Below are 14,006 nucleotides of genomic sequence, written 5' to 3'. Positions count from 1 at the left end.
GTAGTTCTGCCCTGTACATTTCTGCTCACAAACATAGTTCCAGTTTATTTATGAGCATTGCTAGCACTTGTGTGCTGAGAGATTTGTTTGGTGTTATCACTAGTGGACATAAACGCCTGTGCTATCGCAATGGCCTTACTGAGGGTCGGTGTCTCTACAGTCAAAAGTTTCGTAGGATCGTCTCGTGGCCAATGCCCAGTACAAAAAAGTCTCTGAGCATTTGCTCCAGGTAGCCATCAAACTCACATTATCCTGCAAGTCGCCTTAGCTCGGCGACGTAGCTCACAATTTCCTGGCCTTCAGATCGCTGGCACGTGTAGAACCGATACCTCGCCATCAGCATGCTCTCTCTCAGGTCAAGATGCTCGTAAACCAGTGTACGATTTATCTGTGGGTTTCACCGGAGCCAGAAGATTCTTCATGAGGCTGTAGGTCGGTGCCCTGCAGACTGTGAGGAGGACCGCTCTCCTTTTTGCAGCGCTTCCTTCTCCGTCCAGCTCTTTGGCTACAAAGTACTGGTCTAGCCATTTGACATCGGCTTCCCAGTCCTCACCCTCCGAGAACTTCTCCAGGATGCCCACAGTTTGCTGCATCTTTGTGTTGGATTCGCATTCTTGTCGCCAGTTATTGTGTTCCTGATACAGATGAGGCTGCACACAGGGAGGTTAAAGTAACAGTGACCTCAGTCTTTAGTAGGACACTCCAGAGTGAGGAACAGGCCTTGTGGGCCCGCTTATATACAGTGCTCCCAAGGGATGCTGGGATCCTTTGGGACTTCAGGGGATGAGCTCCCTGGTGGCGGAACATGGGAGTGCATGCTTTACAGATACACAACAGTAACCTACTTCATAATGAGCAGTTAAAAATTGGCAGAGCAGATGCGACGGAAACAGAGAAACTGGGAGAATGGAATGGAGTCCTTACAGGATGCGGGGTGGGAGGAAGCGTAGTCCAGATAACTGTGGGAGTCAGTGGGCTCATAGTGAATGTTTATCAATCGATTATCCCTGGAAATGGAGACAGAGAAGTCGAGGAAGGGAAGGGAAGGGTCTGAGATGGACCATGTGAAAGTGAGGGAAGGGTGGCAATTAGATGGAAAGTGAATGACACGTTCTAGTTCAGGGCGAGAGCAGGAAACGGCACCGATACAGTCATCAATGTACCAGAAAAAGAGGTGAGGGAGGGGACCCGAGTAGGACTGGAACAAAGAATGTTCCACATATCTCATGAAAAGGCAGGCATAGCCAGGACCCATGCGGGTGCCCATAGCAACACCTTTAATTTGGAGGAAGTGAGTGGAGTTAAAGGAGAAGTTATTCAATGTGAGAACAAGTTCAGCCAGATACAGGAAGATGGTGGATGGGGACAGGTTGGGCCTCAGCTCAAGGAAGAAGCGGAGCACCCTCAGGCCATCCTGGTGGGGGATGGTAGTGTAGAGGGATTGGATGTCCATGGTGAAAAGGAGACAGTTGGTGCCAGGACACTGGAATCTATTAAAGTGGTGGAGGGCATCGGAGGAGTCGCGGATGTAGGTGGGTAGAGACTGGACAAGGGGAGGTAAAATAGAGTTGAGATAGGAAGAATTAAGTTTCGTTGGGCAAGAACAGGCTGAAACAATGAGTCTATCGGGGTAGTCCTGTTTGTGGATCTTGGAAAGGAGGTAGAAGCGGGCTATGCGAGGTTGGGGAACTATGAGATTGGTGGCTGTGGAGGGAAGATCTCCAGAGGAGATGAGGTCAGTGTCAGTCTGGGAAATGATAGCTTGATGTTTGATATTAGGGTCATATTCCAGGGGGAGGTAGGAGGAGGTGTCAGAGAGTTGGCGATCAGCCTCAGCAAAGTAAAGGTCTGTTCGCCAAACAACAATAGTGCCACCCTTGTCAGCAGGTTTAATAACAATTACCTCATGCTTGCCTACTTGTCCCCCAGTCTGTTGCTGAAGTGTCCATCCGGAACTGTCTTTATAAAGGCTGCACTCTAATTTCTATTCTAATTAATGTAAATGAATTCACTTGGGACTCATGGACAGATCATGGGAAGGGGCAAAAGTCATGTATCTGTTCGAGACGATCAATTGTGGGGTAGAAAACCCGTCGTCGGGAGGCGGAGCAGGGAGGTCGGCGAAGGCCTACTAGAGGCCCAATGTTGGAGAGGCTCGGTAGTTCGTCGTCAGGAGGCGGAACAGGGAGATTGGCAGAGGCCGACAAGAGGCCCAACGTCGGAGAAGCTCGGGAGTTCGAGCATCGTTAGGAGGCGGAGCAGGGAGACCGGCGGAGGCCTACAAGAGGCCCAACGTCAGAGAAGCTCAGGAATTTGAGCGTCGTCGGAAGGCAGAGCAGGGAGATTGGCGGAGGCCTACAAGACGCCCAACGTCGGAGAAGCTCGGGAGTTCGAGCATCGTTAGGAGGCGGAGCAGGGAGATTGGCGGAGGCCTACAAGAGGCCCAACGTCGGAGAGGCCAGCTGGTGCAGCAGGGAGAGAAGGCAAAAAAGAAGTAGAAAGAAATCGAAATGTGATGTCACAGCCAAGGGGGTAAGTGATTGGCTGGTGATTGGTAAGTAGTTTTTCTTTTTGTTTTCTTTATCAGGAAGTCACCTTTTAGGATTGTTGTTACCAAATTAAGTTTATCTGAGGGTTAAGTCATGGCAGGAGAGCACGAACACGTGTTATGCTCCTCCTGTGCTATGTGGGAAGTAATTGACGTTTCCGGTGTCCCTGACGACTACGTGTGCGGGAAGTGCATCCGCCTGCAGCTCCTGACGGATCGCATTGCGGCACTGCAGCTGTGGGTGGATGAACTCTGGAGCATCCACGATGCTGAGAATGATGTGAACAGCATGTTTAGTGAGTTGGTCTTACTGCAGGTAAAGGGTACACAGCCAGATAGGGAATGGGTGACCAACAGGAAGAGCAGTGCAAGGAAGGTAGTGCAGGGGTCCCCTGCGCTCATCCACCTGCAAAACAGATACATCACTTTGGGTACTGTTGGGGGGGATGACTCATCAGGGGAGGGCAACAGCAGCCAAGTTCATGGCACCGTGGGAGGCTCTGCTGCACAGGAGGGCAGGAAAAAGAGTGGGAGAGCTAAGTGATAGGGGATTCAATTGTAAGGGGAATAGATAGATGTTTCTGCGGCCGCAACCGAGACTCCAGGATGGTATGTTGTCTCCCTAGTGCAAGGGTCAAGGATGTCTCGGAGCTGGTGCAGGGCATTCTGGAAAGGGAGGGTGAACAGCCAGCTGTCGTGGTGCATATAGGTACCAACGATATAGGTAAAAAACTGGAAGAGGTCCTACAAGATGAATTTAGGGAGCTAGGAGCTAAATTAAAAAGTAGGACCTCAAAAGTAGTAATCTCAGGATTGCTCCCAGTGCCAAGTGCTAGTCAGAGTAGGAATCGCAGGATAGATCAGATGAATATGTGGCTTGAGGAGTGGTGCAGAAGGGAGAGATTCAAATTGCTGGGACATTGGAATCGGTTCTGGGGGTGGTGGGACCAGTACAAACCGAACAGTCTGCACCTGAGCAGGGCAGGAACAAATGTCCTAGGGGGAGTGTTTTCTAGTGCTGTTGGGGAGGAGTTAAACTAATATGGCAGGGGAATGGGAACCTATGCAGGGAGACAGAGGGAAGTAGAATGGGGGCAAAAGCAAAAGATAGGAAGAAGAAAAGGAAAAGTGGAGGGCAGAGAATCCTAAGGCAAAAAGCAAAAAGGGCCACATTACAGCCAAATTCTAAAGAGGCAAAGTGTGTTAGAAAGACAAGCCTGAAGGGTCTGTGCCTCAATGCGAGGAGTATTTGCAATAAGGTGGACGAATTAACTGTGCAGATAGCAGTTAACAGGTATGATGTAATTGGCATCACAGAGACATGTCTCCAGGGTGACCAAGGCAGGGAACTCAACATCCAGGGGTATTCAACATTTAGGAAGGATAGACAGAAAGGAAAAGGAGGTGGGGTGGCATTGCTGGTTCAAGAGGAAATTAATGCAATAGTAAGAAAGGACATTAGCTTGGATGATGTAGAATCGGTATGGGTGGAGCTACAGAATACCAAGGGGCAGAAAACGCTAGTGAGAGTTGTGTACAGACCACCAAACAGTAGTAGTGAGGTTGGGGACAGCATCAAACAAGAAATTAGGGATGCATGCAATAAAGGTACAGCAGTTATCATGGGTGACTTTAATCTGCATATTGATTGGGCAAACCAAACTAGTAGCAATGCGGTGGAGGAGGATTTCCTGGAGTGTATTAGGGATGGTTTTCCAGACCAATATCTCAAGGAACCAATTAGGGAGCTGGCCATCCTCGACTGGGTGGTGTGTAATGAGAAAGGACTAATTAGCAATCTTGTTGTGCGAGGCCCCTTGGGGAAGAGTGACCATAACATGGTAGAATTCTTTATTAAGATGGAGAGTGACACAGTTAATTCAGAAACTAGGGTCCTGAACTTAAGGAAAGGTAACTTCGATGGTTTGAGATGTGAATTGGCTAGAATAGACTGGCAAATGATACTTAAAGGGTTGACAATGGAAAAGCAATGGCAAACATTTAACGAACGCATGGATGAATTCAGCAATTGTACATCCTTGTCTGGAGTAAAAATAAAATGGGGAAGGTGGCTCAACCGTGGCGAACAAGGGAAGTTAAGGATAGTGTTAAATCCAAGGAAGAGGCATACAAATTGGCCAGAAAAAGCAGCAAGCCTGAGGACTGGGAGAAATTTAGAATTCAGCAGAGGAGGACAAAGAGTTTAATTAAGAGGGGAAAAATAGAGTACAAGAAGAAGCTTGCCGGGAACATAAAAACTGACTGCAAAAGCTTCCATTGATATGTGAAGAGAAAAAGATTAGTGAAGACAAACGTAGGTCCCTTGCAGTCGGATTCAGGTGGATTTATGATGGGGAACAAAGAAATGGCAGACCAATTAAACAAATACTTTGGTTCTGTCTTCACGAAGACAGACACAAATAACCTTCCGGAAGTACGAGGGGACGGAGGGTCTAGTGAGAAGGAGGAACTGAAGGATATCCTTATTAGGCGGGAAATTGTGTTAGGGAAATTGATGAGATTGAAGCCCGATTAATCCCCGTGGCCTGATAGTCTGCATCCCAGAGTACTTACGAAGTGGCCCTAAAAATAGTGGATGCATTGGTGATCATTTTCCAACAGTCTATCGACTCTGGATCAGTTCCTATGGACTGGAGGGTAGCTAATGTAACACCACTTTTTAAAAAGGGAGGGAGAAAGAAAGCAGATAATTATAGACCGGTTAGCCTGACATCAGTAGTGGGAAAAATGTTAGAATCAATTATTAAGGATGAAATCGCAGTACATTTGGAAAGCAATGAGAGGATCGGTCCAAGTCAGCATGGATTTATGAAAGGGAAATCATGCTTGACAAATCTTCTGGAATTTTTTGAGGATGTAACTGGTAGAGTGGACAAGGGAGAACCAGTGGATGTGGTGTATTTGGACTTTCAAAAGGCTTTTTACAAGGTCCCACACAAGAGATTGGTGTGCAAAATCAAAGCACATTGTATTGGGGGTAATGTACTGATGTGGATAGAGAACTGGTTGGCAGACAGGAAGCAGAGAGTCGGGATAATCGGGTCCTTTTCAGAATGGCAGGCAGTGACTAGTGGAGTGCTGCAGGGCTCAGTGCTGGGACCGCAGCTCTTTACAATATACATCAATGATTTAGATGAAGGAATTGAGTGTAATATCTCCAAGTTTGCAGATGACACTAAACTGGGTGGTGGTGTGAGCTGCGAGGGGGATGCTAAGAGGCTGCAGGGTGATGTGGACAGGTTAGGTGAGTGGGCAAATACATGGCAGATGCAGTATAATGTGGATAAATGTGAGGTTATCCACTTTGGGGTAAAAACATGAAAACAGAATATTATCTGAATGGCGGCATATTAGGAAAAGGGGAGGTGCAACGAGACCTGGGTGGCATGGTTCATTAGTCATTGAAAGTTGGCATACAGGTACAGCAAGCGGTGAATAAGGCAAATGGTATGTTAGCCTTCATCATTAGGGGATTTGAGTATCGGAGCAGGGAGGTTTTACTGCCGTTGTGCAGGGCCTTGGTGAGGCCTCACCTGGAATATTATGTTCAGTTTGGTCTCCTAATCTGAGGACGGATGTTCTTGCTATTGAGGGAGTGCAGCGAAGGTTCACCAGACTGATTCCTGGGATGGCTGGACTGACATATGAGGAGAGACTGGATCAACTGGGCCTTTATACCTGGAGTTTAGAAGGATGAGAGGGGATCTCATAGAAACATATAGGATTCTGACGGGACGGGACAGGTTCGATGCGGGTAGAATGTTTCCGATGTTGGGGAAGTCCAGAACCAGGGGACACAGTCTTAGGATAAGGGGTAGACCATTTAGGACTGAGATGAGGAGAAACTTCTTCACTCAGAGAGTTGTTAACCTGTGGAATTCCCTGCCGCAGAGAGTTGTTGATGCCAGTTTGTTGGATATATTCAAGAGCGAGTTAGATATGGCCCTTATGGTGCAGAGGATAAAGGGGTATGGAGAGAAAACAGAAAAGGGGTACTGAGGGAATGATCAGCCATGATCTTATTGAATTGTGGTGCAGGCTCGAAGGGCCGAATGGCCTACTCCTGCACCTATTTTCTATGTTTCTATGTTTCTATGGAACCAGCTTATGCTTTACTTTACTTACAAAACAAGATAAATGCCGCAATTCTAGCAAACCTGAATTATTCTGCACCTGACCTGGGCTGGACCTCCATGTAATTGTGGGTTTAGATCATTAGCTTTGCCAAATGTGCTCCCTGCATAGGCCCATCGTATGACAATGGCCTAAGATTAGAATTGAGGCAGAAAGCCAGCTTCTGCTGCAGGGTTGAGAGCAATGGCTGCTGCCTGCAGGGTTTTGTGGCTACTGGCCAAAATTGCAGTGGAATCCTCCAATCCTGAGGATTTAATTGGTCCCTGTGGGAAGAAAAGACTGCTTGCTTATTTAAATCTTCTTCAGTTTGCTGCCTGCCCTTTTCAGATGCTCCAATTTGAGAGTGGCCAGGTGCAAGAGCTAGCAACAGTTTCTTCACACACCCATCAGAACAGGCATCCAACTTGTGTTCCCCGAGGAAACCAAGGTGAGAGGTGCAGTTCGGCCAATCTGTTCTCATTTCCTGTAAGCGATCAACTCCCTTGGCACAAACCCTGGAACACCCAGGGCTAGACTTTCCCTAAAGCCCCCCACTGCTAGATTGCCACCCAAAAAGACCGCTAAGATTCTTCAAATAATGCTGGTGAATATTTGCATAAAAAAGGGAAAAAATACTGCCCGGCGAGAAAATGGATCTTACACGTAGATTCTCAGCGGTTAAACGTGATCCTGGGCAAATTCGACGGTTCTTAACCAAAATGGGCAGTAAGTACTCAAATTTAGACTGAGGCTGCGGTTGAGCAGGGGTACACTCAAAAAATATTTTTTCAATGAAACAAAAAATAAAAATTCTGAATACATTCTTAAGACCCTTTTTAACTTAATCATTGTAAAAGAATTATAAAAAAAAACTTTAACTACTTTTCTTTGCAGGGGTATTTACCTACCGGCTAGCTCCGGCTGCTTTTCGTGACCGTTTTTTTCGATCTTTCCTTCGGGTCACCGCTGAGCCAATACTTGGGCGGTGGCAGTTTCTCGGTGTGCACGCAGGTGCACGTGGGCAGTCTGCTCCCCAGTGGTATTTTGAAAATGCAGGCGGAACTCTTTAAAAAATGAAGTGGAAACTTTGGCTGGGTGGTTTTCTGCTGAAAACGAGCGGTACCGCCGAGAAAACCATCAAAAATAAAGAGGAAAGTCTAGCCCCAGGTTATTTAAAGAGCCAGCATCAGTCTTTCTCCAATTTTTCCTCTGCTTTGCACCTGGGAATAGAATATTCCCAGTAAAAACAATTGGTAAGCAAGAAACAGCCTGGCTATCAATATAATAGGTGGTTACATGGGCTATTATAATGGGAGTTTGGAACATAAACAAGGCAGAGAAATTACATATAGGATGCAGGGGCTCCTGGGAGACTGGTATTGTGCCTGGTAGGCAGTACCACTCAGTGACCTTTGGTTGGCAACCTCCTCGTACAACTGTAGAAACACAGTAAACCTCTTGTCCATGTTGCATTTTGACACTATTCTTTTAAGAGCTGATTCTTTCTATCTCTTCCTTTCTGTATCTTTTCCTAGACTTCGAAGAACTTGTGTGCAGTTTGCTGTACTATAGTCCTGGAATATATGCCTATAATTTGGTGCAGTTTTAAGATTTTAATTGTAGGCCGGATGCTACACACGATAGAATTATGGTGTTGTATCTTGTTATCTGCTGCTTGTTTTTTTCTCTCACCATATCCTACACTCCACAGGAACCATGAATAAAAGGAGGAAGGGATCTGCAGACAAATCAGGACTCTTTTCATTAGAGCAGAGAAGGATAAAAGATTGAATAGAAGTGTTAAAATTATGTGAAAAGACAGCTTAGATTTACTTCATGCAAAAGGTGGTGAATATTTGGACTGAATTGCTGAGTAAGTCAGTGGGGGCTGATTGTATCAAAAAATTCGAGAGAGAATTGGGTAATTCCCTGGAAATAACTTTGATGAGGTGGGTATGAGGCATATGATGGGATATGATATTCCTTGGTATTGGACCAGCGAGATGGGTTGTGATGGTCTTTTTCGGTCCTGTACATTCCTATGCTCTTATCTTTTAACTATGTAAAACAAAAGAAATTATGGCCGATGCAGAAATGAACCCATTCCTCACCAAAACACGACATACAAAAAACAACCAAAGTGATTTCTTTGCTGCATAAGGAAAGAATAACTGCTGAGAAATTAGTGAGCATATATTCTCATTACGCAACTGACCAAAATTCCTCAAGATTATCATTGTTTTGATAAAGAGTGACACAGAGCAGAAATTTTAACCATGGTGGGGGTATAAAACGGGCAGTTGTTGAATGGCCACCCATTATATGTCCTGCCCGATTTCACTTTCCATCGACATCAATGTGTAAGATACCCGATTATATACATATGTACGCAAGATTAGGATTTGGTTTAATCTCGTAAGATTAAGATTTTTGCTTTCTTTTCATTTATAAATAGCTGTGGACTTTTACTGTAGTTAGAAATAATAAAATGGTCAATTTGCTCATTCACAGAATGCTTCAGGGTATGGATGAAATTTAGCAAGAAAAACACTTTGTCAGCGAGGAGAGGTCTTTTGTTAGCAAGGAATATTTAAATAAGGGGTCAATGGTCTTCCAGATAAGAAGGTAGCCGATATCACAAAAAACAAGACAATGAGCAACAGATTAGTTACGAAAACTGAAAAACAACTCTTAACACGTCATCATGATCAAGGTTACAAGGAATGGATGTACTTGACTAGAGCCCTATAAAAATCTTAAGCTTTGCTCTACAATTCATAGAGAGAGACAAGAATGAAAGAATTGACGATAGTTACAAATCTATATCCAGAGTAAAAGCGGGTAATATAATTCATTTCTCTGTGGGATTATTGCTCAACGCATTGAATATGTCAAGACTCGGTCGAACTCAATAAAGATGATTTGCAACCAAGATTGGTGTCGAGTCCAAGAATCTTACAAATGGAAAGGAAATTTGAGATGGCTGTCTAATGAGCAACTGATCCGCCTCTGCTCGTTTTACACCCCAGCTGAAGTTGAAAGTTACGCCCACAGAGTATGACATACATTTGGTGTGTTCCATTTTCCAGTTCGTTGGGAGACAATATATAAAAGCATTTGCTTTTCAAGCAGCAGATGAAAGAAAAATCAACAGAGGAATAAAGAATGCACATAACAAGACAACAAATGACGTGAACATAATTAACATATATATATATATATATATATATTGCAGTTTGGTATAAGAAGAACGGCAGAATATCACAATTTAAAACAGGTGATGCACAACTATTATCGGACACAATTCGATATTCAACTATTTGTTATCCAGCAGCTTCTATACTCTTGCGCGATATATATGTAAGAAAGGAAAATACATTTTTATTTCAAAATCCGTTAACTTTGTTGTATAGAAAATAGTAAAACATTTATTGCAATGCTTTTTCAGTTGTAATTGTACAATCCATGATTATAAGTAAAGGTGCATATGAAATATACTATCAGAACTTCTGATATTGGGTTGGACTAATCTTTGTTCTTTCTCTTCCCGCATACGTACAGACTAGATCAGATTTATATCATGTACATCTAGGGTTTATAAGATGCGAATGCAACATACCCCCCGACTCAAGTTAAACTGTTCTGCACTAAATTCTTGTTTCTTTAGACTGGTGTTTATTGACTATGCCACGTGATATGATAAAAATATGCATCCTGTTGTTTAAGTTGAGGGCATTCATTTGGAGGGTGGGAGGGCTGGGACTGGTGGGAGGTTATTGGTGCAGGGACAGAATGGATGATTCAGTCAAAGCTTTCTTCAATGATCTGTTGGCTTATCAGTCCAGTAGCCGGCTAGATTAGTGGCAATTGCTTCTCCTCAGCATCCTCGATGCCCTGCTAATCATCCTGTTCCTGCATCTTTATCCACGGGGGTCTCCAGGGCTGGCCCCTTTGGAGGGCAAACTTATGGAGTATGCAGCAAACTATGGCTATATTGCAGGACACCTCCAGACCGATCCAAGCAGTGATCTTCTCTTTCAGGATGCTGATGGTTTGCTCAATCAGAGTTCACGTAGAGGCGTGATTCTGATGTTATCGCTACTCTGCATCTGCACGCTGTCCCTGACAGGTGTCATGAGCCTCGTGTCCTCAAGCAGCTAGCCTCAGACCAAATGGTCTGTTTCATCTGCTTTCTGAAAAAGGACAAAACAGTTATTAATTATTATGGTAAGCAAGGTATCAACTTGAAATTCTTGCAGGTATTGAGAACCACTGAAGAAACTTGTTGCCTAGTAAAGTCACAAACTCTGCGGGCTGCCCCTTTAAGAATCTTATATTCGACAATGCAACTGGCGCTCACAGTGATGAGATCTCATCTCCATTATGTTATTGAAGATTGCCGTGAAATATGAACATTAGGAACAGGAGTAGGCCATTTAACTTCTCTCCGCTATTCAATTAGATCATCTGCACCTCAAATTTATTTTACTGCCTTTACTCTATATCTCTTGATACTCTTACCTGACAAAAATCTATCTATGTCAGTCTTGAAAGCTCAAATTGTCCTAAAATCCATAGCCTTTTGGGGTAGAGAGATCCACATTTCCACTTTCCTTTGTGTGAAAAAGTATTTCCTGGTTTCACTCCTGAACGGCCCAGCTCTAACTTTAAGATTATCTCCCTTTGATCTTGATTCCCTCACCAGAGGAAATAGTTTCTCCATATTTACCCTATTAAATCCTTTTAACATTTTAATCACTTCAATCAGATTACCGCGCAATCTCCAAACTCAAGGGAATACAAGTCAAGTTTACGCAACCTGTCCTCATAATTTAACCCTTTAAGAAAGAAAACAGATTATCTGGTCATTATCACAATTCTGTTTGTGGGAGTTTGCTGTGCACTAATTGGCTGTCATATTTCCTGCATTAGAACTGCACTGGCTGTAAAACACTTTGGGATGTCCTGAGGTTGTAAAAGGCACTATATAAATGCCTTTATATACTGAACATCAAGCCATAATTTCCCAGACCGTCACTGACCTCATCTCCTCTGGAGATCTTCACTCCACAGCCACTAACCTCATAGTTCCCCAACCCCGCACAGCCTGCTTCTACCTCCTTCCCAAAATCCACAAACAGGACTGCCCCGGTAGACCCATCGTTTCAGCCTGTTCTTGCCCCACAGAACTTATTTCTTCCTATCTCAACTCTATTTTTTCTCCCGTTGTCCACTCTCTTCCCACCTACATCCATGACTCCTCCGACGCCCTCCGTCACTTTAACAGTTTCCAGTTTCCCGGCCCCAACCGTCTCCTTTTCACCATGGACATCCAATCCCTCTACACTTCTATCCCCCACCAGGATGGCTGGAGGGCGCTCCGTTCCTTCCTTGAGCAGAGACCCAACCTGTCCCCATCCACCATCACCCTCCTCCACCTGGCTGAACTTGTTCTCACATTGAACAATTTCTCCTTTAATTCCACTCACTTCCTCCAAATTAAAGGTGTTGCTATGGGAACCCACATGGGTCCTGCCTTTTCGTGGGATATGTGGAACATTCTTTGTTCCAGTCCTACTTGGGTCCCCTCCCTCACCTCTTTTTTCCAGTACAGTAATAACTGTATCGGTGCAGTTTCCTGCTCTCACCTTGAACTCGAAAATTTCATTTATTTTGCATCCAATTACCACCCTTCCCTCACCTTCTCCATCTCCGACTCTTCCCTTCCCTTCCTCGACTTCTTCCTCTCTGGGCTTTTGACCAGTATCCACTATATGCCCACTGATTCCCACAGCTATCTGGACTACACTTCCTCCCACCCCGCATCCTGTAAGGACTCCATTCCATTCTTCCAGTTTCTGCGTCTCCGTCGCATCTGCTCTGACCCCGCCACCTTTCATACAAGTGCCTCTGACATGTCTTCCTTTTCCTCAACAGAGGATACCCCTCCACCGTGGTTAACATGGCCCTCGACCATGTTTGTTCTATTTCCCGCACCTCTGCTCTCACCCCTTCCGTTCCTTCTCAGAACCATGACAGGGTTCCCCTTGTCCTCATCTTTCACCCCACCAGCCTCCACGTCCAAGGGATCATCCTCCGCCATTTCCGCCACCTCCAGCATGATCCCACCACCAATTGCATCTTCCCTTCCCCTCCCCTCCCAGCATTCTGCAGGGACCGCTCCCTCCACGTAATCCTGGTTCATTTCGCACTCACCCCGAGCACCACATCCCCTTCCCACGGCACCTTTCCGTGCAAGTGCAACACCTGCCCTTTTACCTCCTCCCTTCCCACTATCCAGGGCCCAAAATACTCCTTCCAGGTGAAACAGCAATTTATTTGTACTTCTTTCAATTTGGTATACTGTATTGGCTGCTCACGATGTGGTCTCCTCTACACTGGGGAGACCAAGCGAAGATTGGGTGACCGCTTTGTGGAGCACCTCCGTTCAGTCCGCAAGCGTGACCCTGAGCTTCTGGTCACCTGTCACTTTAATTCTCTACTGTATTCCCACTCTGACCTCACTGACCTCGGTCTCCTGCGCTGTTCCGACGAAGCTCAACACAAGCTCGAGGAACAGCATCTCATCTTTCGTTTAGGCACTTTATAGCCTTCTGGACTCAACATCGAGTTCAAAAATTTCAGAGCGTAACCACTTCCAATCTTTGGCTCCCTTTCCGCCCCCCCCCCCCCCCCCCCGAGCCTGTTTCTTTCTTTCTTTTTTTCTCCTTGTCTTTAATGGCAGTTGGTCATTATCCCGCCATTCACACCCTATCTTGACTAATGATTTTTTAATTCCTGTCATTACTATTTGAATTGAGGCCATCATCCCTTTTGTTTCTCTAATCTCTCCTGTCTTCCAATCTATCACAGACCTTCCCTTTTGTTCTTTCTTCCTCTCCCCCTTTCAGTGCTTGTTACAAATCTATTCTTTACGAACAGTCTCCAGTTCTGACGAAGGGTCATCGACCTGAAATGTTTACTCTGCTTCCTCTCCACAGATGCTGCCTGACCTGCTGAGATTTCCAGCATTTTCTGTTTTTATTCCAGATTCCAGTTTCTGCAGTATTTTGCTTTTGTATAAATGCAAGTATTTATTATTTTCTTTTTTAAGATCCAATACGATTCTGATAAGTCTGCGCTGCACTCTCTCCAATATCCCTGCTGAGCTGTGATGCCCAAACCTGTAAACAGTACTCCAAATGGGACCTGACCAAGGCTCTACACAACTACCTCCCTTTAGTATTCCAGCCCCCCTGAGATAAAGGCCAGCATTCCATTAGCCTTTATGGTTACTTTTTATACCTGTCTACGAGCTTTAAAT

General features: G+C 45.1%; 1 long non-coding RNA gene across 1 annotated transcript in view; it reads left to right on the top strand.

The window, feature by feature from the left end:
- Nucleotides 1–9,447, top strand: part of LOC139274791 (uncharacterized) — a 47,045-nt gene extending 37,598 nt beyond the window's left edge. Inside the window, exon 3 of the long non-coding RNA XR_011595606.1 lies at nucleotides 9,194–9,447. This is a non-coding gene — a long non-coding RNA (uncharacterized lncRNA). The remainder of the gene's footprint in view (nucleotides 1–9,193) is intronic.
- Nucleotides 9,448–14,006: the final 4,559 nt, after the last annotated feature.

The sequence above is a fragment of the Pristiophorus japonicus genome, chromosome 10 (genome assembly GCF_044704955.1).
Source record: "Pristiophorus japonicus isolate sPriJap1 chromosome 10, sPriJap1.hap1, whole genome shotgun sequence".
Lineage (NCBI taxonomy): Eukaryota > Metazoa > Chordata > Chondrichthyes > Pristiophoridae > Pristiophorus > Pristiophorus japonicus.
Note: the sequence above shows the minus strand (reverse complement) of the source record. Positions and strands in the feature narration are given on the sequence as shown.